The sequence below is a fragment of the Lithobates pipiens genome, unplaced genomic scaffold (assembly GCF_037356315.1).
Source record: "Lithobates pipiens isolate NorthernLeopardFrog02 unplaced genomic scaffold, aLitPip1_a1.2 Scaffold_1, whole genome shotgun sequence".
Lineage (NCBI taxonomy): Eukaryota > Metazoa > Chordata > Amphibia > Anura > Ranidae > Lithobates > Lithobates pipiens.
This window is the reverse complement of record NW_027507685.1, coordinates 54,213,607-54,236,057: the sequence shown is the minus strand read 5'-3', so window position 1 is coordinate 54,236,057 and position 22,451 is coordinate 54,213,607. Positions and strand designations below refer to the sequence as shown.

Sequence of the window (22,451 nt, the reverse complement as noted above, 5' to 3'; positions counted from 1 at the left end):
CTTACTTTTCTCACTAAAGTTGCACTTTAAATGACAGATTTAACAGCATGGTCTAGCAGATTTTCCTCAAGAATTTTATCTTTATGTAGGATGGGCAAAGTTTTGGGTTTTTTTTCATGTTTTTTTGTCGGTGACATGGTAGCATGAAAAGACAGCGGGAGTGGTGATTCTAGTTCAAGCTAAATGTGTAAACTGATTGTCAGAAGTGGGATTTGAACCCACGCCTCCATTTGGAGACCAGAACACCCACACAATGTGAAGAGACAGCTCTTGAGTCTGGCGCCTTAGACCACTCGGCCATCCTGACAAGATACATTGAACAAATTTGGCTGCCTCTGGAAATATCATCTACTCGTGGTACTCTATTGATGTATTACCGTTGTCAAGAAGCTGTATGAACACTCTGAATCTAGGCCCTTTTGCAAATGCACTTCTTAAAGCATGACCTTGCACCAAGTCATACATTTCAGATCCTTTCTACCAAATCTGCTTGAGCAAAGCAAGTAGAAGATGTCCCAGGTGATCTTCAAGTGTTTTGCTAATCCAGATTCCACAAACCAAAATGATGTCCTTGTGGCAGACTGCGTGGCCTAATGGATAAGGCGTCTGACTTCGAATCAGAAGATTGAGGGTTCGAGTCCCTTCGTGGTCGTTTTCGATGCTGCTTTCCAGTTCCTGTGACCTTCACTCACAAGTTCTTGCTTTACCCATAACAACTTGCTTCTTGCTGGAGGCTTCCAATTTGCTGAAGCCTAGAGCCTCCAAACAGCAGTAAATCATAAAGTGGAACTAAACCAATTGATTTAAGGGTTTCAAAACACAGTTACATTCCTGGAATTCCGGGATTGATAACTGTCCCATTTGCTTGTGTTCTCAACCAAACTATCAAATCATCAAATGGCTGGTGTCATAACTGATCACATGTGCAGCATTATGGCATTTGCAGTTTGAACAGAAGCAGCTTCATTGGCTGTAAATGATAGGAGGGTTTGATTGTGCTTTAAGTGCTTAAATATGCCTAAAATGGGAGAGCTACTGAGTATGTGCAGAGCAGGTTGAAACAGCGTATTACTGGATTTCAAAGTGTATAGAACCTTATTTTTTTCCAATGTTTTACATGAGTATATATGCAAAATGGGACAACCGTAAGAGATGTAGCAGGACTTACTTTTCTGACTAAAGTTGCACTTTAAATGACAGATTTAACAGCATGGTCTAGCAGATTTTCCTCAAGAATTTTATCTTTATGTAGGATGGGCAAAGTTTTGGGATTTTTTTCATGTTTTTTTGTCGGTGACATGGTAGCATGAAAAGACAGCGGGAGTGGTGATTCTAGTTCAAGCTAAATGTGTAAACTGATTGTCAGAAGTGGGATTTGAACCCACGCCTCCATTTGGAGACCAGAACACCCACACAATGTGAAGAGACAGCTCTTGAGTCTGGCGCCTTAGACCACTCGGCCATCCTGACAAGATACATTGAACAAATTTGGCTGCCTCTGGAAATATCATCTACTCGTGGTACTCTATTGATGTATTACCGTTGTCAAGAAGCTGTATGAACACTCTGAATCTAGGCCCTTTTGCAAATGCACTTCTTAAAGCATGACCTTGCACCAAGTCATACATTTCAGATCCTTTCTACCAAATCTGCTTGAGCAAAGCAAGTAGAAGATGTCCCAGGTGATCTTCAAGTGTTTTGCTAATCCAGATTCCACAAACCAAAATGATGTCCTTGTGGCAGACAGCGTGGCCTAATGGATAAGGCGTCTGACTTCGAATCAGAAGATTGAGGGTTCGAGTCCCTTCGTGGTCGTTTTCGATGCTGCTTTCCAGTTCCTGTGACCTTCACTCACAAGTTCTTGCTTTACCCATAACAACTTGCTTCTTGCTGGAGGCTTCCAATTTGCTGAAGCCTAGAGCCTCCAAACAGCAGTAAATCATAAAGTGGAACTAAACCAATTGATTTAAGGGTTTCAAAACACAGTTACATTCCTGGAATTACGGAATTGATAACGGTCCCATCTGCTTGTGTTCTCAACCAAACTATCAAATCATCAAATGGCTGGTGTCATAACTGATCACATGTGCAGCATTATGGCATTTGCAGTTTGAACAGAAGCAGCTTCATTGGCTGTAAATGATAGGAGGGTTTGATTGTGCTTTAAGTGCTTAAATATGCCTAAAATGGGAGAGCTACTGAGTATGTGCAGAGCAGGTTGAAACAGCGTATTACTGGATTTCAAAGTGTATAGAACCTTATTTTTTTCCGATGTTTTACATGAGTATATATGCAAAATGGGACAACCGTAAGAGATGTAGCAGGACTTACTTTTCTGACTAAAGTTGCACTTTAAATGACAGATTTAACAGCATGGTCTAGCAGATTTTCCTCAAGAATTTTATCTTTATGTAGGATGGGCAAAGTTTTGGGATTTTTTTCATGTTTTTTTGTCGGTGACATGGTAGCATGAAAAGACAGCGGGAGTGGTGATTCTAGTTCAAGCTAAATGTGTAAACTGATTGTCAGAAGTGGGATTTGAACCCACGCCTCCATTTGGAGACCAGAACACCCACACAATGTGAAGAGACAGCTCTTGAGTCTGGCGCCTTAGACCACTCGGCCATCCTGACAAGATACATTGAACTAATTTGGCTGCCTCTGGAAATATCATCTACTCGTGGTACTCTATTGATGTATTACCGTTGTCAAGAAGCTGTATGAACACTCTGAATCTAGGCCCTTTTGCAAATGCACTTCTTAAAGCATGACCTTGCACCAAGTCATACATTTCAGATCCTTTCTACCAAATCTGCTTGAGCAAAGCAAGTAGAAGATGTCCCAGGTGATCTTCAAGTGTTTTGCTAATCCAGATACCACAAACCAAAATGATGTCCTTGTGGCAGACTGCGTGGCCTAATGGATAAGGCGTCTGACTTCGAATCAGAAGATTGAGGGTTCGAGTCCCTTCGTGGTCGTTTTCGATGCTGCTTTCCAGTTCCTGTGACCTTCACTCACAAGTTCTTGCTTTACCCATAACAACTTGCTTCTTGCTGGAGGCTTCCAATTTGCTGAAGCCTAGAGCCTCCAAACAGCAGTAAATCATAAAGTGGAACTAAACCAATTGATTTAAGGGTTTCAAAACACAGTTACATTCCTGGAATTCCGGGATTGATAACTGTCCCATTTGCTTGTGTTCTCAACCAAACTATCAAATCATCAAATGGCTGGTGTCATAACTGATCACATGTGCAGCATTATGGCATTTGCAGTTTGAACAGAAGCAGCTTCATTGGCTGTAAATGATAGGAGGGTTTGATTGTGCTTTAAGTGCTTAAATATGCCTAAAATGGGAGAGCTACTGAGTATGTGCAGAGCAGGTTGAAACAGCGTATTACTGGATTTCAAAGTGTATAGAACCTTATTTTTTTCCAATGTTTTACATGAGTATATATGCAAAATGGGACAACCGTAAGAGATGTAGCAGGACTTACTTTTCTGACTAAAGTTGCACTTTAAATGACAGATTTAACAGCATGGTCTAGCAGATTTTCCTCAAGAATTTTATCTTTATGTAGGATGGGCAAAGTTTTGGGATTTTTTTCATGTTTTTTTGTCGGTGACATGGTAGCATGAAAAGACAGCGGGAGTGGTGATTCTAGTTCAAGCTAAATGTGTAAACTGATTGTCAGAAGTGGGATTTGAACCCACGCCTCCATTTGGAGACCAGAACACCCACACAATGTGAAGAGACAGCTCTTGAGTCTGGCGCCTTAGACCACCTGGCCATCCTGACAAGATATGTTGAACAAATTTGGCTGCCTCTGGAAATATCATCTACTCGTGGTACTCTATTGATGTATTACCGTTGTCAAGAAGCTGTATGAACACTCTGAATCTAGGCCCTTTTGCAAATGCACTTCTTAAAGCATGACCTTGCACCAAGTCATACATTTCAGATCCTTTCTACCAAATCTGCTTGAGCAAAGCAAGTAGAAGATGTCCCAGGTGATCTTCAAGTGTTTTGCTAATCCAGATTCCACAAACCAAAATGATGTCCTTGTGGCAGACTGTGTGGCCTAATGGATAAGGCGTCTGACTTCGAATCAAAAGATTGAGGGTTCGAGTCCCTTCGTGGTCGTTTTCGATGCTGCTTTCCAGTTCCTGTGACCTTCACTCACAAGTTCTTGCTTTACCCATAACAACTTGCTTCTTGCTGGAGGCTTCCAATTTGCTGAAGCCTAGAGCCTCCAAACAGCAGTAAATCATAAAGTGGAACTAAACCAATTGATTTAAGGGTTTCAAAACACAGTTACATTCCTGGAATTCCGGGATTGATAACTGTCCCATTTGCTTGTGTTCTCAACCAAACTATCAAATCATCAAATGGCTGGTGTCATAACTGATCACATGTGCAGCATTATGGCATTTGCAGTTTGAACAGAAGCAGCTTCATTGGCTGTAAATGATAGGAGGGTTTGATTGTGCTTTAAGTGCTTAAATATGCCTAAAATGGGAGAGCTACTGAGTATGTGTAGAGCAGGTTGAAACAGCGTATTACTGGATTTCAAAGTGTATAGAACCTTATTTTTTTCCAATGTTTTACATGAGTATATATGCAAAATGGGACAACCGTAAGAGATGTAGCAGGACTTACTTTTCTGACTAAAGTTGCACTTTAAATGACAGATTTAACAACATGGTCTAGCAGATTTTCCTCAAGAATTTTATCTTTATGTAGGATGGGCAAAGTTTTGGGATTTTTTTCATGTTTTTTTGTCGGTGACATGGTAGCATGAAAAGACAGCGGGAGTGGTGATTCTAGTTCAAGCTAAATGTGTAAACTGATTGTCAGAAGTGGGATTTGAACCCACACCTCCATTTAGAGACCAGAACACCCACACAATGTGAAGAGACAGCTCTTGAGTCTGGCGCCTTAGACCACTCGGCCATCCTGACAAGATACGTTGAACAAATTTGGCTGCCTCTGGAAATATCATCTACTCGTGGTACTCTATTGATGTATTACCGTTGTCAAGAAGCTGTATGAACACTCTGAATCTAGGCCCTTTTGCAAATACACTTCTTAAAGCATGACCTTGCACCAAGTCATACATTTCAGATCCTTTCTACCAAATCTGCTTGAGCAAAGCAAGTAGAAGATGTCCCAGGTGATCTTCAAGTGTTTTGCTAATCCAGATTCCACAAACCAAAATGATGTCCTTGTGGCAGACTGTGTGGCCTAATGGATAAGGCGTCTGACTTCGAATCAGAAGATTGAGGGTTCGAGTCCCTTCGTGGTCGTTTTCGATGCTGCTTTCCAGTTCCTGTGACCTTCACTCACAAGTTCTTGCTTTACCCATAACAACTTGCTTCTTGCTGGAGGCTTCCAATTTGCTGAAGCCTAGAGCCTCCAAACAGCAGTAAATCATAAAGTGGAACTAAACCAATTGATTTAAGGGTTTCAAAACACAGTTACATTCCTGGAATTCCGGGATTGATAACTGTCCCATTTGCTTGTGTTCTCAACCAAACTATCAAATCATCAAATGGCTGGTGTCATAACTGATCACATGTGCAGCATTATGGCATTTGCAGTTTGAACAGAAGCAGCTTCATTGGCTGTAAATGATAGGAGGGTTTGATTGTGCTTTAAGTGCTTAAATATGCCTAAAATGGGAGAGCTACTGAGTATGTGCAGAGCAGGTTGAAACAACGTATTACTGGATTTCAAAGTGTATAGAACCTTATTTTTTTCCAATGTTTTACATGAGTATATATGCAAAATGGGACAACCGTAAGAGATGTAGCAGGACTTACTTTTCTGACTAAAGTTGCACTTTAAATGACAGATTTAACAGCATGGTCTAGCAGATTTTCCTCAAGAATTTTATCTTTATGTAGGATGGGCAAAGTTTTGGGATTTTTTTCATGTTTTTTTGTCGGTGACATGGTAGCATGAAAAGACAGCGGGAGTGGTGATTCTAGTTCAAGCTAAATGTGTAAACTGATTGTCAGAAGTGGGATTTGAACCCACGCCTCCATTTGGAGACCAGAACACCCACACAATGTGAAGAGACAGCTCTTGAGTCTAGCTCCTTAGACCACTCGGCCATCCTGACAAGATACATTGAACAAATTTGGCTGCCTCTGGAAATATCATCTACTCGTGGTACTCTATTGATGTATTACCGTTGTCAAGAAGCTGTATGAACACTCTGAATCTAGGCCCTTTTGCAAATGCACTTCTTAAAGCATGACCTTGCACCAAGTCATACATTTCAGATCCTTTCTACCAAATCTGCTTGAGCAAAGCAAGTAGAAGATGTCCCAGGTGATCTTCAAGTGTTTTGCTAATCCAGATTCCACAAACCAAAATGATGTCCTTGTGGCAGACTGCGTGGCCTAATGGATAAGGCGTCTGACTTCGAATCAGAAGATTGAGGGTTCGAGTCCCTTCGTGGTCGTTTTCGATGCTGCTTTCCAGTTCCTGTGACCTTCACTCACAAGTTCTTGCTTTACCCATAACAACTTGCTTCTTGCTGGAGGCTTCCAATTTGCTGAAGCCTAGAGCCTCCAAACAGCAGTAAATCATAAAGTGGAACTAAACCAATTGATTTAAGGGTTTCAAAACACAGTTACATTCCTGGAATTCCGGGATTGATAACTGTCCCATTTGCTTGTGTTCTCAACCAAACTATCAAATCATCAAATGGCTGGTGTCATAACTGATCACATGTGCAGCATTATGGCATTTGCAGTTTGAACAGAAGCAGCTTCATTGGCTGTAAATGATAGGAGGGTTTGATTGTGCTTTAAGTGCTTAAATATGCCTAAAATGGGAGAGCTACTGAGTATGTGCAGAGCAGGTTGAAACAGCGTATTACTGGATTTCAAAGTGTATAGAACCTTATTTTTTTCCAATGTTTTACATGAGTATATATGCAAAATGGGACAACCGTAAGAGATGTAGCAGGACTTACTTTTCTGACTAAAGTTGCACTTTAAATGACAGATTTAACAGCATGGTCTAGCAGATTTTCCTCAAGAATTTTATCTTTATGTAGGATGGGCAAAGTTTTGGGATTTTTTTCATGTTTTTTTGTCGGTGACATGGTAGCATGAAAAGACAGCGGGAGTGGTGATTCTAGTTCAAGCTAAATGTGTAAACTGATTGTCAGAAGTGGGATTTGAACCCACGCCTCCATTTGGAGACCAGAACACCCACACAATGTGAAGAGACAGCTCTTGAGTCTGGCGCCTTAGACCACTCGGCCATCCTGACAAGATACGTTGAACAAATTTGGCTGCCTCTGGAAATATCATCTACTCGTGGTACTCTATTGATCTATTACCGTTGTCAAGAAGCTGTATGAACACTCTGAATCTAGGCCCTTTTGCAAATGCACTTCTTAAAGCATGACCTTGCACTAAGTCATACATTTCAGATCCTTTCTACCAAATCTGCTTGAGCAAAGCAAGTAGAAGATGTCCCAGGTGATCTTCAAGTGTTTTGCTAATCCAGATTCCACAAACCAAAATGATGTCCTTCTGGCAGACTGCGTGGCCTAATGGATAAGGCGTCTGACTTCGAATCAGAAGATTGAGGGTTCGAGTCCCTTCGTGGTCGTTTTCGATGCTGCTTTCCAGTTCCTGTGACCTTCACTCACAAGTTCTTGCTTTACCCATAACAACTTGCTTCTTGCTGGAGGCTTCCAATTTGCTGAAGCCTAGAGCCTCCAAACAGCAGTAAATCATAAAGTGGAACTAAACCAATTGATTTAAGGGTTTCAAAACACAGTTACATTCCTGGAATTCCGGGATTGATAACTGTCCCATTTGCTTGTGTTCTCAACTAAACTATCAAATCATCAAATGGCTGGTGTCATAACTGATCACATGTGCAGCATTATGGCATTTGCAGTTTGAACAGAAGCAGCTTCATTGGCTGTAAATGATAGGAGGGTTTGATTGTGCTTTAAGTGCTTAAATATGCCTAAAATGGGAGAGCTACTGAGTATGTGCAGAGCAGGTTGAAACAGCGTATTACTGGATTTCAAAGTGTATAGAACCTTATTTTTTTCCAATGTTTTACATGAGTATATATGCAAAATGGGACAACCGTAAGAGATGTAGCAGGACTTACTTTTCTGACTAAAGTTGCACTTTAAATGACAGATTTAACAGCATGGTCTAGCAGATTTTCCTCAAGAATTTTATCTTTATGTAGGATGGGCAAAGTTTTGGGATTTTTTTCATGTTTTCTTGTCGGTGACATGGTAGCATGAAAAGACAGCGGGAGTGGTGATTCTAGTTCAAGCTAAATGTGTAAACTGATTGTCAGAAGTGGGATTTGAACCCACGCCTCCATTTGGAGACCAGAACACCCACACAATGTGAAGAAACAGCTTTTGAGTCTGGCGCCTTAGACCACTCGGCCATCCTGACAAGATACATTGAACAAATTTGGCTGCCTCTGGAAATATCATCTACTCGTGGTACTCTATTGATCTATTACCGTTGTCAAGAAGCTGTATGAACACTCTGAATCTAGGCCCTTTTGCAAATGCACTTCTTAAAGCATGACCTTGCACCAAGTCATACATTTCAGATCCTTTCTACCAAATCTGCTTGAGCAAAGCAAGTAGAAGATGTCCCAGGTGATCTTCAAGTGTTTTGCTAATCCAGATTCCACAAACCAAAATGATGTCCTTGTGGCAGACTGCGTGGCCTAATGGATAAGGCGTCTGACTTCGAATCAGAAGATTGAGGGTTCGAGTCCCTTCGTGGTCGTTTTCGATGCTGCTTTCCAGTTCCTGTGACCTTCACTCACAAGTTCTTGCTTTACCCATAACAACTTGCTTCTTGCTGGAGGCTTCCAATTTGCTGAAGCCTAGAGCCTCCAAACAGCAGTAAATCATAAAGTGGAACTAAACCAATTGATTTAAGGGTTTCAAAACACAGTTACATTCCTGGAATTCCGGGATTGATAACTGTCCCATTTGCTTGTGTTCTCAACCAAACTATCAAATCATCAAATGGCTGGTGTCATAACTGATCACATGTGCAACATTATGGCATTTGCAGTTTGAACAGAAGCAGCTTCATTGGCTGTAAATGATAGGAGGGTTTGATTGTGCTTTAAGTGCTTAAATATGCCTAAAATGGGAGAGCTACTGAGTATGTGCAGAGCAGGTTGAAACAGCGTATTACTGGATTTCAAAGTGTATAGAACCTTATTTTTTTCCAATGTTTTACATGAGTATATATGCAAAATGGGACAACCGTAAGAGATGTAGCAGGACTTACTTTTCTGACTAAAGTTGCACTTTAAATGACAGATTTAACAGCATGGTCTAGCAGATTTTCCTCAAGAATTTTATCTTTATGTAGGATGGGCAAAGTTTTGGGATTTTTTTCATGTTTTTTTGTCGGTGACATGGTAGCATGAAAAGACAGCGGGAGTGGTGATTCTAGTTCAAGCTAAATGTGTAAACTGATTGTCAGAAGTGGGATTTGAACCCACGCCTCCATTTGGAGACCAGAACACCCACACAATGTGAAGAGACAGCTCTTGAGTCTGGCGCCTTAGACCACTCGGCCATCCTGACAAGATACGTTGAACAAATTTGGCTGCCTCTGGAAATATCATCTACTCGTGGTACTCTATTGATCTATTACCGTTGTCAAGAAGCTGTATGAACACTCTGAATCTAGGCCCTTTTGCAAATGCACTTCTTAAAGCATGACCTTGCACTAAGTCATACATTTCAGATCCTTTCTACCAAATCTGCTTGAGCAAAGCAAGTAGAAGATGTCCCAGGTGATCTTCAAGTGTTTTGCTAATCCAGATTCCACAAACCAAAATGATGTCCTTCTGGCAGACTGCGTGGCCTAATGGATAAGGCGTCTGACTTCGAATCAGAAGATTGAGGGTTCGAGTCCCTTCGTGGTCGTTTTCGATGCTGCTTTCCAGTTCCTGTGACCTTCACTCACAAGTTCTTGCTTTACCCATAACAACTTGCTTCTTGCTGGAGGCTTCCAATTTGCTGAAGCCTAGAGCCTCCAAACAGCAGTAAATCATAAAGTGGAACTAAACCAATTGATTTAAGGGTTTCAAAACACAGTTACATTCCTGGAATTCCGGGATTGATAACTGTCCCATTTGCTTGTGTTCTCAACCAAACTATCAAATCATCAAATGGCTGGTGTCATAACTGATCACATGTGCAGCATTATGGCATTTGCAGTTTGAACAGAAGCAGCTTCATTGGCTGTAAATGATAGGAGGGTTTGATTGTGCTTTAAGTGCTTAAATATGCCTAAAATGGGAGAGCTACTGAGTATGTTCAGAGCAGGTTGAAACAGCGTATTACTGGATTTCAAAGTGTATAGAACCTTATTTTTTTCCAATGTTTTACATGAGTATATATGCAAAATGGGACAACCGTAAGAGATGTAGCAGGACTTACTTTTCTGACTAAAGTTGCACTTTAAATGACAGATTTAACAGCATGGTCTAGCAGATTTTCCTCAAGAATTTTATCTTTATGTAGGATGGGCAAAGTTTTGGGATTTTTTTCATGTTTTCTTGTCGGTGACATGGTAGCATGAAAAGACAGCGGGAGTGGTGATTCTAGTTCAAGCTAAATGTGTAAACTGATTGTCAGAAGTGGGAATTGAACCCACACCTCCATTTGGAGACCAGAACACCCACACAATGTGAAGAAACAGCTTTTGAGTCTGGCGCCTTAGACCACTCGGCCATCCTGACAAGATACATTGAACAAATTTGGCTGCCTCTGGAAATATCATCTACTCGTGGTACTCTATTGATCTATTACCGTTGTCAAGAAGCTGTATGAACACTCTGAATCTAGGCCCTTTTGCAAATGCACTTCTTAAAGCATGACCTTGCACCAAGTCATACATTTCAGATCCTTTCTACCAAATCTGCTTGAGCAAAGCAAGTAGAAGATGTCCCAGGTAGTGATGGACGAACGTTTCGCCCGGCGGTCGTTTCGCGGCGAATTTCCGACATTCGCGGTCCGCACGTTCGAACGCCTTTTTCCGTCGTTCGCCGCGGCGGACTTACGTGTTTAATGTATACAAGAACTTTAACCTTTGGTGACACGTTTATCATGTGATACAGGACAGCCACTTGAGACATGACAGCACATGGACACTTGTACATTCCCCCTAACCTATAAATACACCCGATCCGGTGGCCATTTTACATTCTTTCTTCTGTTACGATAGGGACAGGTTCCTGTGTGGAGTAGGGAGAGATAAACCACTAGCTATTTGGTACACAAAAGTTCTTTTCAGGACTGGTATAGGTGTTAGGTGTTGATAGGTTTGCTGTGCTGCTGATTCTTGCAGCAGCCTGAGTGTTTTTTGTTAGTTTAGAGAAAGGGAAAGGACGGTGTATGCTACAGGGACAGCCAGATTAGTCTTTCATCATCATCATCATCATCATCATCATTAGCTGTTACTATCAAGGTCCACAAAAGAGCTGTTCCAGTAACCACTAATCGTTCTCTTTTTTTGCCAATTTGTATAGGGACAGGAAGGAAGCAGTGTTGTCAGGCAGTGAGGGTAATTTTAAAGACTTGCTGTTATTATTAGTTCCACAAAGGTTCTTTTCAGGACTGGTATCAGTGGTACAGTAATAGGCTTGTACATGTATAATATTCTTTCTTCCAAATATAGAAAGGATATTATACTTGACTGCTGCCCTTCTGCTGCAGTCTGCTAAACATTCACAACTCACTTGTTCCACAAAAGTTCTTATAAGGACTGGTAACTTGGTATAGGGTGCTACGGTACATAGGCTTGAGTGCGGTACAGTCTGCTGTTCTGTAAGGACCGCTATCGGTCCACAATAGATAGGGTTGACGTGCACCACTGCTGACCGCTGCCCTATACTGCAGCAGTCCTTCAGCGGTATAGGGACTGACGTACAGTCTGCTAATCACTAACACACAACCTGCTTGTTCCACAAAAGTTCTTATAAGGACTGGTAACTTGGTATAGGGTGCTACGGTACATAGGCTTGAGTGCGGTACAGTCTGCTGTTCTGTAAGGACCGCTATCGGTCCACAATAGATAGGGTTGACGTGCACCACTGCTGACCGCTGCCCTATACTGCAGCAGTCCTTCAGCGGTATAGGGACTGACGTACAGTCTGCTAAACACTAATACACAACCTGCTTGGTCCACAAAAGTTCTTATAAGGACTGGTAACTTGGTATAGGGTGCTACGGTACATAGGCTTGAGTGCGGTACAGTCTGCTGTTCTGTAAGGACCGCTATCGGTCCACAATAGATAGGGTTGACGTGCACCACTGCTGACCGCTCACCTATACTGCAGCAGTCCTTCAGCGGTATAGGGACTGACGTACAGTCTGCTAATCACTAACACACAACCTGCTTGTTCCACAAAAGTTCTTATAAGGACTGGTAACTTGGTATAGGGTGCTACGGTACATAGGCTTGAGTGCGGTACAGTCTGCTGTTCTGTAAGGACCGCTATCGGTCCACAATAGATAGGGTTGACGTGCACCACTGCTGACCGCTGCCCTATACTGCAGCAGTCCTTCAGCGGTATAGGGACTGACGTACAGTCTGCTAATCACTAACACACAACCTGCTTGTTCCACAAAAGTTCTTATAAGGACTGGTAACTTGGTATAGGGTGCTACGGTACATAGGCTTGAGTGCGGTACAGTCTGCTGTTCTGTAAGGACCGCTATCGGTCCACAATAGATAGGGTTGACGTGCACCACTGCTGACCGCTGCCCTATACTGCAGCAGTCCTTCAGCGGTATAGGGACTGACGTACAGTCTGCTAAACACTAATACACAACCTGCTTGGTCCACAAAAGTTCTTATAAGGACTGGTAACTTGGTATAGGGTGCTACGGTACATAGGCTTGAGTGCGGTACAGTCTGCTGTTCTGTAAGGACCGCTATCGGTCCACAATAGATAGGGTTGACGTGCACCACTGCTGACCGCTCACCTATACTGCAGCAGTCCTTCAGCGGTATAGGGACTGACGTACAGTCTGCTAATCACTAACACACAACCTGCTTGTTCCACAAAAGTTCTTATAAGGACTGGTAACTTGGTATAGGGTGCTACGGTACATAGGCTTGAGTGCGGTACAGTCTGCTGTTCTGTAAGGACCGCTATCGGTCCACAATAGATAGGGTTGACGTGCACCACTGCTGACCGCTGCCCTATACTGCAGCAGTCCTTCAGCGGTATAGGGACTGACGTACAGTCTGCTAAACACTAATACACAACCTGCTTGGTCCACAAAAGTTCTTATAAGGACTGGTAACTTGGTATAGGGTGCTACGGTACATAGGCTTGAGTGCGGTACAGTCTGCTGTTCTGTAAGGACCGCTATCGGTCCACAATAGATAGGGTTGACGTGCACCACTGCTGACCGCTGCCCTATACTGCAGCAGTCCTTCAGCGGTATAGGGACTGACGTACAGTCTGCTAAACACTAATACACAACCTGCTTGGTCCACAAAAGTTCTTATAAGGACTGGTAACTTGGTATAGGGTGCTACGGTACATAGGCTTGAGTGCGGTACAGTCTGCTGTTCTGTAAGGACCGCTATCGGTCCACAATAGATAGGGTTGACGTGCACCACTGCTGACCGCTGCCCTATACTGCAGCAGTCCTTCAGCGGTATAGGGACTAAGAGTTTTGTCACAGGGTCATTTAAAAAATGACAGGCAGAGGAAGAGGCAGGCCCTTCCGCAGGGGTGGTAGGGGTAGGGCAGGAGCAACAGGCTTGAGCCAAAGTGGGAAGTTGCAGAAGGTGCGTTCAATTACTTTAAAGGATGCACCAGACTTGGTTGAGTGGCTCGCTCAGCCTTACTCTTCTGCACCCTCCTCATCCTCTCGATCTGCACCCTCTTCTTCACTCTCTGCTATGTGCACCCCCAAAGACACTACCACCAACAACACGACCACCACCACCACCACCACATACCTTCCGCTTGAGTCACTGGAATTATTTTCCGATCCATATCAAGAGGACATTTCTGATGCGCAGCCACTCTTGGTATTGGATCAGGAAGAGGAGGTAGCAACAAGCGCTACTCAGCAGTCTGACGCCAGTACCCAGATCAGCCCAAGGAGGAGGTTGGTCCCCGGTGTTGCTGCCTACTCCGAGATCTCTACTTATAGCGGTGGGGAAGGTGACGTTGATGATGACGTGTCTAGTGATGTCACGTGGGTGCCCACAAGAGAGGAAGAGGAGGGGAGTTCAGAGGGAGATATGGACCAGCAGATAGGGAGGAGAAGCAGCAATGACTTACATTGCACAGCAGGGACAAAGCAGACTGCAAATGTATCAGGAGCGAGTCATCGACCATGTACGGTCACATCTGGCGCTCCCAGGACACCGGCACATGGCTCCGCAGTGTGGGCTTTTTTTAACGTGTCCGCTGCTGACAATAGCGTTGCCATCTGCAATCTTTGCAGTCAACGCGTTAGTCGCGGTAAGCCCAATACTCACCTAGGGACGACCGCCTTAAGAAGGCACATGAGCAGCCATCACCGAGCCCAGTGGGAGCAACGGAACACACAAAGCCACACTGCAGGCTCTCACCGTCCAGCCTCGTCTTCTACTTCTCCTTCTCCTCTCTCCTCACAATTGTCCTCCACTCCACCTTCCATCACGCCAAGCTCACATTTTTCTGCAAAAAGGCAGGCTTCCGTGGGCCTAATGTTTGAGCGTAAAAAAATGATGACGCCGGATAACCCTCTTGCCCAACGGTTGGCGGCTGGCTTGTCAGAACTCATAGCCCGCCAACTACTGCCATATAAACTGGTGGACTCGGAGGCCTTTCGCAAATTTGTGGCCATTGGAACACCACAATGGAAGGTCCCAGGAAGGAAGTATTTCTCAGAGAAGGGCATCCCAGAGCTATATGGCCATGTTCAGCGGCAAGTGAATGTATCTCTGGCACACAGTGTCGGTGCCAAGATACATCTGACCACAGACACGTGGTCTAGCAAACACGGGCAGGGAAGGTATATCAGTTTTACTGCCCACTGGGTGAACCTTCTGACGGCCGTCAAGCATGTAACCCGTGGCACCCGTGTAGATTTGGTTTTACCGCCACGGATTGCATGCAGGCCTGACTCTTCTTCTCCTCCTCCTACTCCATCCTCCTCCCTCTCCTCCTCAGCTGCCTCCTCCTTTTCCGCTGCTAGCGTCTCTTCCACTGCACCGCCCAAGCTCCCCAGAACCTATTCCACATGCCAGGTGAGACGTTGCCATGCCGTGCTGCGTCTGTTGTGCCTGGAAGCAAAGAGCCACACTGGCCCGGCACTCCTTTCAGCTTTGCGTTCACAGGCAGATGAGTGGCTAACACCGCTCAATTTGACAGTTGGTAAAGTGGTGTGTGACAACGGTGCCAATCTGCTTAGCGCATTGAAACAGGGCAAAATCACGCACGTGCCGTGCATGGCACACGTCTTAAACTTGGTCGTGCAGCGATTCCTTGTCAAATACCCTGGGGTCCAGGACATCTTGCGGCAGGCAAGGAAAATCTCGGCCCATTTCAGAAGATCTTACACGGCCATGGCTCGCCTTGCTGACATTCAGCGGCGACACCATCTGCCGGTCAGACGTCTTATTTGCGATTGCCCGACGCGATGGAACTCAACCTTCTATATGCTTGATAGGCTGCTCCAGCAGAAACGTGCAGTTAACGTCTACCTGTATGAACTCTGCGAAAGAAACGGTTCTGGGGAGCTGGGTTTTTTTTCACCGCGCCAGTGGCTGCTCATGCGCGACACATGCAGACTTCTGCGGCCATTTGAGGAGATCACCAAACTGGTCAGTCGCAGCCATGGCGCCATCAGTGACATGGTACCTTATGCCTTCTTTCTGGAGCGTGCATTGCGTCGTGTCATTGATCAGGCTGTGGAGGAGCAGGAGCGGGAAGATGAGGAAGTCGCAATGCTGGATGAATTCCCAGGGGGGGCTACTCTATCTGAGACAAGTCAACAACAGGAGTCTGATGAGGAGTCAGAGGAGGATGGTGCCGGGGCGGATGAGCAGGAGCAAGAAGAGCATGCTTTAAACCTTTCTGGGATCCCTGTTGTGCGAGGATGGGGAGAGGAGAATGAAGAGGACGACATTATCCTGGATGATGAGCAGGAGCCAGGCCACCACACCGCTTCCACTTTAGTGCAAATGGGGGCCTTCATGCTCCAGTGTTTTAATAGGGACCCCCGTATAAAAAGCATGAGGGTCAAGGACCAGTACTGGGTGGCAACGTACTTAGACCCCCGGTACAAACACAAAATGGCGGAAATGTTACCGCCGTCGCAGAGGGCTGTCAGAATGCAGCACTTCCAGGCCTTGCTTCGAGAAATGCTGCATTCTGCTTTTGCGTGCGCTGGCAGAGGAGCAATTCCCACTCCCAGAGAAGGATTTGCGGGTACCAATCCAACAGCGCCTGCAAGAAGAGGCCGGTTTGAAGATGTGTTGGTGACTTCGGATATGAGGTCATTCTTTCAGCCGACCCATCGACAGGTGTCATCCGGATCCAGCATCAGGGAACGCCTAGACCGTCAGGTGTCCGACTACATTGGGTTAACGGCCGATGTGGACGCTCTGAGGAGTGATGAACCCCTAGACTACTGGGTGGGCAGGCTTGACCTCTGGCCAGAGCTTGCCCAATTTGCAATCGAACTGTTGGCTTGCCCCTCATCCAGTGTCCTGTCCGAAAGGACGTTCAGCGCAGCAGGGGGGATTGTGACCGATAAGCGTACTCGCCTAGCTCACCACAGTGTTAACTACCTCACATTTCTAAAAATGAATGAGGCATGGATCTCGGAGGAATTCAACACATGTGACCAGTAGACCATGTATATGTCTATAAACTATTTTTTTAATCAAGCACACAGACCTTCTTAATTCATTTGGCTCACTTCCTTGACCCAAAAAAGCACACCGTACTATATGCCCCTACCCTCCTCTTTGAAGAGGTTGAGCGGTGTCATATTTCTACTGGGGCTGCTTATGATATCCCTGTGCTGTGCTGACTTCCTCCTGGGGGTTCTTATTATGAAGGGATCACACTATCCCTGTGCTGTGCTGACTTCCTCCTGGGGGTTCTTATTATGAGGGGATCACACCATCCCTGTGCTGTGCTGACTTCCTCCTGGGGCTGCTTACGGTGCTGCTGTCAGTGCTGTATGTCACGGTGCTGCTGTCAGCGCTGTATGTCACGGTGCTGCTGTCAGCGCTGTATGTCACGGTGCTGCTGTCAGCGCTGTATGTCACGGTGCTGCTGTCAGCGCTGTATGTCACGGTGCTGCTGTCAGCGCTGTATGTCACGGTGCTGCTGTCAGCGCTGTATGTCACGGTGCTGCTGTCAGCGCTGTATGTCACGGTGCTGCTGTCAGCGCTGTATGTCACGGTGCTGCTGTCAGCGCTGTATGTCACGGTGCTGCTGTCAGTGCTCTGTATTACGGTGCTGCTGTCAGATGCCTCTATCACGGTGCATGTGTCATTCCGGTATGTCACGCTGCTGGTGATCATCTCCTGCACCCTCTTCTTTGCCTACCCTGGTCCCTGACCTTCCCTCTCCTCCATTGCCTTCATTAGCTCCATAGTCCTGAATTGTTAGAACAATTTCCCAAATAAAATAAAAATGCTTGTAGTTATCGATCCCAAATTCACCTTATACATGTATTATGTCATTGTCCAGATGGTGGGACTACGTTTTACCCCCTAATAATTACCACGTGGCCGCAAATTCGACATGAAGGTTTGCAAAGTTCGCCTCCCATTGAAGTCAATGGGGCCCGCGGCGAACGTTCGGTTTCGCGAACGTTTGGGTCCGTTCGCATTTCGCGTTCGCGAAACGTCCCGTCGGAAGTTCGTCCATCACTAGTCCCAGGTGATCTTCAAGTGTTTTGCTAATCCAGATTCCACAAACCAAAATGATGTCCTTGTGGCAGACTGCGTGGCCTAATGGATAAGGCGTCTGACTTCGAATCAGAAGATTGAGGGTTCGAGTCCCTTCGTGGTCGTTTTCGATGCTGCTTTCCAGTTCCTGTGACCTTCACTCACAAGTTCTTGCTTTACCCATAACAACTTGCTTCTTGCTGGAGGCTTCCAATTTGCTGAAGCCTAGAGCCTCCAAACAGCAGTAAATCATAAAGTGGAACTAAACCAATTGATTTAAGGGTTTCAAAACACAGTTACATTCCTGGAATTCCGGGATTGATAACTGTCCCATTTGCTTGTGTTCTCAACCAAACTATCAAATCATCAAATGGCTGGTGTCATAACTGATCACATGTGCAGCATTATGGCATTTGCAGTTTGAACAGAAGCAGCTTCATTGGCTGTAAATGATAGGAGGGTTTGATTGTGCTTTAAGTGCTTAAATATGCCTAAAATGGGAGAGCTACTGAGTATGTGCAGAGCAGGTTGAAACAGCGTATTACTGGATTTCAAAGTGTATAGAACCTTATTTTTTTCCAATGTTTTACATGAGTATATATGCAAAATGGGACAACCGTAAGAGATGTAGCAGGACTTACTTTTCTGACTAAAGTTGCACTTTAAATGACAGATTTAACAGCATGGTCTAGCAGATTTTCCTCAAGAATTTTATCTTTATGTAGGATGGGCAAAGTTTTGGGATTTTTTTCATGTTTTTTTGTCGGTGACATGGTAGCATGAAAAGACAGCGGGAGTGGTGATTCTAGTTCAAGCTAAATGTGTAAACTGATTGTGGGATTTGAACCCACGCCTCCATTTGGAGACCAGAACACCCACACAATGTGAAGAGACAGCTCTTGAGTCTGGCGCCTTAGACCACTCGGCCATCCTGACAAGATACATTGAACAAATTTGGCTGCCTCTGGAAATATCATCTACTCGTGGTACTCTATTGATGTATTACCGTTGTCAAGAAGCTGTATGAACACTCTGAATCTAGGCCCTTTTGCAAATGCACTTCTTAAAGCATGACCTTGCACCAAGTCATACATTTCAGATCCTTTCTACCAAATCTGCTTGAGCAAAGCAAGTAGAAGATGTCCCAGGTGATCTTCAAGTGTTTTGCTAATCCAGATTCCACAAACCAAAATGATGTCCTTGTGGCAGACTGCGTGGCCTAATGGATAAGGCGTCTGACTTCGAATCAGAAGATTGAGGGTTCGAGTCCCTTCGTGGTCGTTTTCGATGCTGCTTTCCAGTTCCTGTGACCTTCACTCACAAGTTCTTGCTTTACCCATAACAACTTGCTTCTTGCTGGAGGCTTCCAATTTGCTGAAGCCTAGAGCCTCCAAACAGCAGTAAATCATAAAGTGGAACTAAACCAATTGATTTAAGGGTTTCAAAACACAGTTACATTCCTGGAATTCCGGGATTGATAACTGTCCCATTTGCTTGTGTTCTCAACCAAACTATCAAATCATCAAATGGCTGGTGTCATAACTGATCACATGTGCAGCATTATGGCATTTGCAGTTTGAACAGAAGCAGCTTCATTGGCTGTAAATGATAGGAGGGTTTGATTGTGCTTTAAGTGCTTAAATATGCCTAAAATGGGAGAGCTACTGAGTATGTGCAGAGCAGGTTGAAACAGCGTATTACTGGATTTCAAAGTGTATAGAACCTTATTTTTTTCCAATGTTTTACATGAGTATATATGCAAAATGGGACAACCGTAAGAGATGTAGCAGGACTTACTTTTCTGACTAAAGTTGCACTTTAAATGACAGATTTAACAGCATGGTCTAGCAGATTTTCCTCAAGAATTTTATCTTTATGTAGGATGGGCAAAGTTTTGGGATTTTTTTCATGTTTTTTTGTCGGTGACATGGTAGCATGAAAAGACAGCGGGAGTGGTGATTCTAGTTCAAGCTAAATGTGTAAACTGATTGTCAGAAGTGGGATTTGAACCCACGCCTCCATTTGGAGACCAGAACACCCACACAATGTGAAGAGACAGCTCTTGAGTCTGGCGCCTTAGACCACTCGGCCATCCTGACAAAATACGTTGAACAAATTTGGCTGCCTCTGGAAATATCATCTACTCGTGGTACTCTATTGATCTATTACCGTTGTCAAGAAGCTGTATGAACACTCTGAATCTAGGCCCTTTTGCAAATGCACTTCTTAAAGCATGACCTTGCACCAAGTCATACATTTCAGATCCTTTCTACCAAATCTGCTTGAGCAAAGCAAGTAGAAGATGTCCCAGGTGATCTTCAAGTGTTTTGCTAATCCAGATTCCACAAACCAAAATGATGTCCTTGTGGCAGACTGTTTGGCCTAATGGATAAGGCGTCTGACTTCGAATCAGAAGATTGAGGGTACGAGTCCCTTCGTGGTCGTTTTCGATGCTGCTTTCCAGTTCCTGTGACCTTCACTCACAAGTTCTTGCTTTACCCATAACAACTTGCTTCTTGCTGGAGGCTTCCAATTTGCTGAAGCCTAGAGCCTCCAAACAGCAGTAAATCATAAAGTGGAACTAAACCAATTGATTTAAGGGTTTCAAAACACAGTTACATTCCTGGAATTCCGGGATTGATAACTGTCCCATTTGCTTGTGTTCTCAACCAAACTATCAAATCATCAAATGGCTGGTGTCATAACTGATCACATGTGCAGCATTATGGCATTTGCAGTTTGAACAGAAGCAGCTTCATTGGCTGTAAATGATAGGAGGGTTTGATTGTGCTTTAAGTGCTTAAATATGCCTAAAATGGGAGAGCTACTGAGTATGTGCAGAGCAGGTTGAAACAGCGTATTACTGGATTTCAAAGTGTATAGAACCTTATTTTTTTCCAATGTTTTACATGAGTATATATGCAAAATGGGACAACCGTAAGAGATGTAGCAGGACTTACTTTTCTGACTAAAGTTGCACTTTAAATGACAGATTTAACAGCATGGTCTAGCAGATTTTCCTCAAGAATTTTATCTTTATGTAGGATGGGCAAAGTTTTGGGATTTTTTTCATGTTTTTTTGTCGGTGACATGGTAGCATGAAAAGACAGCGGGAGTGGTGATTCTAGTTCAAGCTAAATGTGTAAACTGATTGTCAGAAGTGGGATTTGAACCCACGCCTCCATTTGGAGACCAGAACACCCACACAATGTGAAGAGACAGCTCTTGAGTCTGGCGCCTTAGACCACTCGGCCATCCTGACAAGATACATTGAACAAATTTGGCTGCCTCTGGAAATATCATCTACTCGTGGTACTCTATTGATGTATTACCGTTGTCAAGAAGCTGTATGAACACTCTGAATCTAGGCCCTTTTGCAAATGCACTTCTTAAAGCATGACCTTGCACCAAGTCATACATTTCAGATCCTTTCTACCAAATCTGCTTGAGCAAAGCAAGTAGAAGATGTCCCAGGTGATCTTCAAGTGTTTTGCTAATCCAGATTCCACAAACCAAAATGATGTCCTTGTGGCAGACTGCGTGGCCTAATGGATAAGGCGTCTGACTTCGAATCAGAAGATTGAGGGTTCGAGTCCCTTCGTGGTCGTTTTCGATGCTGCTTTCCAGTTCCTGTGACCTTCACTCACAAGTTCTTGCTTTACCCATAACAACTTGCTTCTTGCTGGAGGCTTCCAATTTGCTGAAGCCTAGAGCCTCCAAACAGCAGTAAATCATAAAGTGGAACTAAACCAATTGATTTAAGGGTTTCAAAACACAGTTACATTCCTGGAATTCCGGGATTGATAACTGTCCCATTTGCTTGTGTTCTCAACCAAACTATCAAATCATCAAATGGCTGGTGTCATAACTGATCACATGTGCAGCATTATGGCATTTGCAGTTTGAACAGAAGCAGCTTCATTGGCTGTAAATGATAGGAGGGTTTGATTGTGCTTTAAGTGCTTAAATATGCCTAAAATGGGAGAGCTACTGAGTATGTGCAGAGCAGGTTGAAACAGCGTATTACTGGATTTCAAAGTGTATAGAACCTTATTTTTTTCCAATGTTTTACATGAGTATATATGCAAAATGGGACAACCGTAAGAGATGTAGCAGGACTTACTTTTCTGACTAAAGTTGCACTTTAAATGACAGATTTAACAGCATGGTCTAGCAGATTTTCCTCAAGAATTTTATCTTTATGTAGGATGGGCAAAGTTTTGGGATTTTTTTCATGTTTTTTTGTCGGTGACATGGTAGCATGAAAAGACAGCGGGAGTGGTGATTCTAGTTCAAGCTAAATGTGTAAACTGATTGTCAGAAGTGGGATTTGAACCCACGCCTCCATTTGGAGACCAGAACACCCACACAATGTGAAGAGACAGCTCTTGAGTCTGGCGCCTTAGACCACTCGGCCATCCTGACAAGATACATTGAACAAATTTGGCTGCCTCTGGAAATATCATCTACTCGTGGTACACTATTGATGTATTACCGTT

The 22,451-nt window shown here is 44.1% G+C and overlaps 10 non-coding genes across 10 annotated transcripts; 9 read left to right on the top strand and 1 right to left on the bottom strand.

Annotated features, from left to right (window-relative positions):
• The first annotated feature begins 579 nt into the window (after positions 1-579).
• On the top strand, positions 580-652 carry TRNAR-UCG (transfer RNA arginine (anticodon UCG)). The gene has a single exon. It is a non-coding gene; the product is annotated as a tRNA-Arg (tRNA).
• Positions 653-2,905: 2,253 nt separating this feature from the next.
• Positions 2,906-2,978, top strand: TRNAR-UCG (transfer RNA arginine (anticodon UCG)). The gene has a single exon. It is a non-coding gene; the product is annotated as a tRNA-Arg (tRNA).
• A 3,416-nt stretch (positions 2,979-6,394) lies between these two features.
• TRNAR-UCG (transfer RNA arginine (anticodon UCG)) lies at positions 6,395-6,467 on the top strand. Its single transcript has one exon. It is a non-coding gene; the product is annotated as a tRNA-Arg (tRNA).
• Positions 6,468-7,557: 1,090 nt separating this feature from the next.
• On the top strand, positions 7,558-7,630 carry TRNAR-UCG (transfer RNA arginine (anticodon UCG)). The gene has a single exon. It is a non-coding gene; the product is annotated as a tRNA-Arg (tRNA).
• A 708-nt stretch (positions 7,631-8,338) lies between these two features.
• Positions 8,339-8,448, bottom strand: TRNAL-CAA (transfer RNA leucine (anticodon CAA)). Its single transcript has 2 exons — positions 8,411-8,448; positions 8,339-8,384 (listed from the first exon to the last, which is right to left on the bottom strand). It is a non-coding gene; the product is annotated as a tRNA-Leu (tRNA).
• A 272-nt stretch (positions 8,449-8,720) lies between these two features.
• Positions 8,721-8,793, top strand: TRNAR-UCG (transfer RNA arginine (anticodon UCG)). Its single transcript has one exon. It is a non-coding gene; the product is annotated as a tRNA-Arg (tRNA).
• A 1,090-nt stretch (positions 8,794-9,883) lies between these two features.
• TRNAR-UCG (transfer RNA arginine (anticodon UCG)) lies at positions 9,884-9,956 on the top strand. Its single transcript has one exon. It is a non-coding gene; the product is annotated as a tRNA-Arg (tRNA).
• An 8,048-nt stretch (positions 9,957-18,004) lies between these two features.
• On the top strand, positions 18,005-18,077 carry TRNAR-UCG (transfer RNA arginine (anticodon UCG)). Its single transcript has one exon. It is a non-coding gene; the product is annotated as a tRNA-Arg (tRNA).
• A 1,083-nt stretch (positions 18,078-19,160) lies between these two features.
• Positions 19,161-19,233, top strand: TRNAR-UCG (transfer RNA arginine (anticodon UCG)). Its single transcript has one exon. It is a non-coding gene; the product is annotated as a tRNA-Arg (tRNA).
• A 2,253-nt stretch (positions 19,234-21,486) lies between these two features.
• TRNAR-UCG (transfer RNA arginine (anticodon UCG)) lies at positions 21,487-21,559 on the top strand. The gene has a single exon. It is a non-coding gene; the product is annotated as a tRNA-Arg (tRNA).
• The last annotated feature ends 892 nt before the right edge of the window (positions 21,560-22,451 follow it).